The following is a 5,656-nucleotide window of genomic DNA, read 5'->3' as shown; positions in this document are numbered from 1 at the left end:
AATACTATGTGCAGTAAATAAATTTTCTGTTAATTGTTCATGCCAACAACCCAACAGAAGCACTAAAGAAGAACACTTCCCATATGACACTGGTGACCCTCTGCACAAACCATGTCTACTATCGTGGCAACCACCAGCATATGACAAATACACACACATGTAAGAGATATACACAGAATTCATACCCAAGAACCTAACCCTTGTCTTCACACTGGTTTCCACTTTTCTTGATATCTGTACTCAAAATTAGATTGTGTCACTCACCAAGTCAGCCACCATTTCAGGTAAATAGAGTTCAATTTAGATAGCTCATCCAATTCCTGTGTTATTGATCAAGTTCAAGTTACCTGTAGAAAAATATTCACTTTTCCTCTATAACTTTCAGAGAATTAATTCTCTTTATTTTTTATTCTGCCACTTGCTGGTAGTTAACTTGTCATCAATGGCAACTTCACAAAAGTTTCACATCAACTTAGTAACAGCTTCTTTCAACTACCACAAGATGTCTATTAAAACTGACTAACATTTATAGTTACTTCCAACATGTAGCAGTTAAGAAAAACTTTGTAACAGTTGAATAAGATCATTGATGAGTAAAAAAACCATCATGTGTCAATTTCTTTCAATGCATCCTAAAATTATTAACTATGCACATGCAACCTTTCTCAGCCTCCTCTCTAACTTACGACATCGCCACTATACAATGATCTAAAAGTTACAGTTATACAGTTACATTTGGAGATCCCCTACTTGTTACACTTAATTGTTATACACACACACACTCCCCCCCCCCCCCATAATACAGCTCTTGAAATGATACTGATGCTCCCCTCAAAACAATATTGTGGCAACCAAAAACTTTCATGGCATTACAATGGGTATCTCAGGTGCCATCATTTAATACGCCAGTGAGATAATACACTAACAAAACCCCAAATTTCCTAGTCAGAGGTCCAGCTCCCCAAAATGTCTCAGATAAAAAGATAGAACTTACTGACAATTTGCCGTATTTTGGTATATTACTTCATTCAGCTGCAAATGCAGTAACCTCAAACTCCTCTTCAGCATTAAAGATGCGTAATAGAGTAAAACATTTTAAATAAGAAACAAAAAACATAAATCCAGAGCACTTCAATATCTTGTGTTTTTCTTCTATGAATTTCAGTTCTGTTGCTTTCCTCCAGTGACTTTTCTCCTGAATTCGTCAGGAGTACTTAGCATTGAATGAATTTAGTTGTTTATGTTTATCAGTTTCAAAAACTAGATGATCAACCAGTGATTTAAAATGTGGGAGCATCACACATGTTCTAAACAATTTAAAATTTCTAAATCCAAATAAAAATACAAAAACCTAGTAACAAAAACAAAAGGCGAGATCATTCACAGAACAGAGAAGATGGAAGGTAGGGGTATGGTAGAATATAATAGACAAGAGGCTTAGGTGGTGTGTTATGACTTGTCATACAATTTGCTACAAGTGAGTGTGAGCTGTGAAATAGTAAATGCAAGCTCAGCAATTTTCACTCAGAGCAAGCAATATCAAGAACTCGATTCATCAGCTGATGCCAAACTCTAAATTGAAATTATTATATTTCTGTAACATTTTTTTTTTTTTTTACATGTTTGAAGAAGTACAAGTGAGATAGGAATGCATTTATTGCAGGATTTTTCTTTTTCAATCTTAGAATTCATCATCAGATTTCATGGCTGAGAGACTTGGCTTGAAACAATTTGTTCAACAATGGCATGAAAAGTAAAATTTTCATGGAACTGAAGAACCTAATGAGTTATGAAATAAATATCATATTTTAAATTTTATTTTGAATTAATGAAAAAAATACACTGTAGTTATGTAGCTGGCTTCTTTAATCTTCTTTAATTTATTATTCTAGTATTAAATATTTTTGTTATTGCTTTACAATTGATAGAATATGTTTGTATACACACACACACACGCACATACACACACATTATGGTTCTGCTTAGTCCTACTGATACTAACAACCAAGTGTTTGAACTTAATACACTTATACTTTACAGAGTGTAATATCAATTAATGAATAACAAAAGAACAAGAGTTATGTAATCACTTTCATAAACTTAGAGCTGTTTCTATTATAAGTAAGAATGCACCCATGATTTCATTCAAGTGGCTCCAATGAAGATACATACATACAGACAGACATGTATGTATCAATCCACCCATCCATCAGTCTATTAAGGTTTTACATGACAAAAGTTTTGATGGGAATGTTCCAGCACTATTCCTTGCATTGATGTTTGTGTATGTATTCAATAACAGGGGAACTTCTCTATATTTATTTCAGGACAATCTTTCAAATGGCAATGTATATTGTTTTAGTGACAGTTGTGTGTTACACAGTGACATAGTACCTTGATGACATTTCCAAGCAACTGCTAATCATGTGATATCTTCCCTTGAACTGTGACTGAATCTACATTTTTAGTTGCATCTTTGGGTTCAAAGGGCTTCACTGTCTCTTCTGTTTATTAGGTATTTAGTAGCAATCTCTTGTTCTTAGATTGCAAATGTCTAACCTTCAAAGTGTGATGTGATGTCACAGCCATAAGCCTTCACTGCAGAATATTTTAGATACGTATGCTAAAATCATTTATGGTTATTAAAGACACCTTATCACAAAACCAATCTACAAATTTCAGTGTAGCATCTGAGGTTGTCTTACTTAGGTGTTCAGTATGCTAGCTTTTATAACATTATCTCAAAACTTCTAGAACCTTAAGCACAACTGTTTGGTGGGAAAATTTGCAAATGTTACTTTCAAGTCCATTACTATTTAATAACACACCAGCTGACCTTATTGGTCAAACCATGTATATGGATGTGTTAATAACTTTTATGGTGATGCAGATGATTTCTCATAGCTGGTCTTGCCTTTTATGGTGATATATTTTGGTCATGGTCCTAAATTGGGGATCTGACTGAAATGGTTCATAACTCAGCAGAAGCTTCACCACTAAAAAGTACTGAGTGATCCTTCAATTTAACATTAAATTGCTTTTATATATAACTTTAGATGAAATCATAAGCAAGAAAACTGACAGGACCCTTCCCTACTCATGTAGGCGGCCCTGTTTGATTTGTAGGAAAGGTTTAGGCAGGAATTCCATACGGTGTACCCAGTGTAAGCTATGGACACACAAGAGGTGCAGTAGATTAATGGGAAGGTTATTAGAGAAGATAGTTTTCATATGTGGATGATGCACAGGCTCCATAAAAACTTTAGAAACTTGGGAAATTGATTCACTCAAATGCCCTGGTGGCTCACTGCAGGTAGTAGATAATTTATGCTACATAGCGGACCAAATTAGTAGTGGGGGTGGGATGCACAGTGTGACAGTAGAATAAGAATAGGATAGAGGAAATTCAGAGAGCTGTTACTTCTACTGGCTACAAAAGGTTTCTCTCTCCAATTGAAAGGAAGATTGTATGAGGCGTGCATACAGACAGCAATTCTACATGGAAGTGAGATATGGGCCCTGAATGCTGAGGACATTCAAAAGTTAGAAAGGAATGAGGCTAGTATGCTCTGCTAGAAGTGTACATGTTTGACAGAGCATTAGTGTTTTGAGAAAGTTAGGTATAAGAGAAATTAGTCACTGTGTGCAAGAGAGAAGATTGCACTGGTTTGGTCATGTGATGTGGATGGATGCCAGTAGTTCCATAAGAAAGTGCCGATCTCATAGAAGTGGGAGACCCAGGAAGACATAGGACAAAGTACTGAAGAATGACTTCAGGATACTGAACCTTCCAGGTAAGATGACAAAGGACTGAGATGCTTGGCACCCTGCTGTACTCCACAGCAGAAGTGTAAAGACCAGTCCCTCTGGTGGTGAAAAGTACTCATGGCAGTGTCACATAAAAGTGCTTGTGCAACACCATGTAAAAGTGCCTGTGCAGTACCACATAAAAGTACCCAGCATACTCTGTAAAGCAGTTGGTGTTAGGAAGAACATCCAGCAATAGAAACCATGCCAAATCAGACAGGAGTTTGGTGCAGCTTCCCATCTTGCAAGCTCTGATCAAACTGTCCAACCCATGCCAGCATTGACAATGGGCAGTAAATGATGATATACACATATACATACACACACATTCATGCATGCATACAAATATACATACCTATACAAACATACATGGTGATTGCTCCATCTTCATAGATGATTGCCATCTCTCTGAGCTTCCTTTTTTGTCAATAGCATTTCTGGTTTTTCATCAATGGTCTCTCAGATAACTATTCAATCCCAGTGCAGATCTGTGTGGTTTGAAGCATAGGTGACAGACAGAAGTTGTAGCTTCCACTAGATTGATTGGATCACTTTGTGAGATACAATCTCTGTGAATTACCATATGTCTCTTCAAACCCAAAATTGACTTGCAAGCCCTTTCACACAGAACACACATTGAATCTACATGTTTAGGAGGAAGGTTGTTGCATACATGGGACTTTCATGGAACTTCAGATGATTGACATACCCAGCCTTGGAAAGGCATATACAGCCACACATTTCACACCTCTAGCACTTTATGTTCTCATGGAAGTTCTGATGACAGCCCTTCCAAAGCCAGCATTTTAAGCTTTCATGCTCAAGGTGACTCTCTCCAAAATTTTACAACCTTCTCTTATATATTTCCTCCACTCAGCTCTTTCCAGAGTTAGTTCTTCCTAGTTCTTGGTATACTGTCTCTGGTGTACTGTCCATGTTCAGAAGTGTGTGCCAGCCTTGTTAATGTTCAGTCTAGTCTTGCTGATGTGATTTGTCCAGACTTTCTTTTCAAGCTTCTTAAATGCTACAGAATGCATAGATGTATTTCTGCATCTAGGAAGTCATCTCTCATGCTGCCCAAGTAAACCAAAGTGTCAACTCTACTCGATTTTGTACCACATGCTATATCCAGATATATGGTTCACAAGGTGTGCAGATATAAATATCTCTTTGAAAATCAAAGGAAAGGAGGATATCTATGGACAACTGCTCCGAGACCTCCAGCTTCTATATCCAGACTATTCATGCAAATAATTGGAGCACTAGGTTTTGTTAGTAAATGCTTAAAGGAGAATCTGGATAAAGTCGATTTTTAGAAACAGAAATTGACCAGATAATTCGTACAAGTGCAATTTATGAGTAGAATAGTAAATATATGCAAGACTTTTCTCAAGTTCCAAATGTGAATTTATATGTGTTAACTACATCCCAAAGATAGAGTCTTGTATCCTTGTTGGAAACTGGCTCCCTCCTCAATGGAAGATTTATAATAATTAAAAAATAGAAGAGACATACTTACATGCATGCAATCACACACATGCACACACAACAGAGGGCCTCTGAGAGAAATCTAGCAAAGCGGAACAAAAGTAATTTCGGGCCCCAAGCTGGGAAGTGGCCTTCTTAAAATTCAAGTGTTGAGCCCTTTTTTTTTTCTCCAGGGTGAGAGCAACAGATAGTCATGGGCCCTCCTTGGCTTTACCCCATCCCTCTCATTGGCCCTAAACATAGATTCTACATAATGCATACATGCGCACAAACATAGTTGAACAAATTCTTAAATTATAAATTATTAATTATATAGAAAAAAACCCATCAAGTTTTCTTCCCAACCACATGGTTCTGGGTT

The sequence above is a fragment of the Octopus bimaculoides genome, chromosome 7 (assembly GCF_001194135.2).
Source record: "Octopus bimaculoides isolate UCB-OBI-ISO-001 chromosome 7, ASM119413v2, whole genome shotgun sequence".
NCBI classification, from domain to species: domain Eukaryota; kingdom Metazoa; phylum Mollusca; class Cephalopoda; order Octopoda; family Octopodidae; genus Octopus; species Octopus bimaculoides.
The sequence above is the reverse complement of the archived record's forward strand: the minus strand, read 5'-3'. Positions refer to the sequence as shown.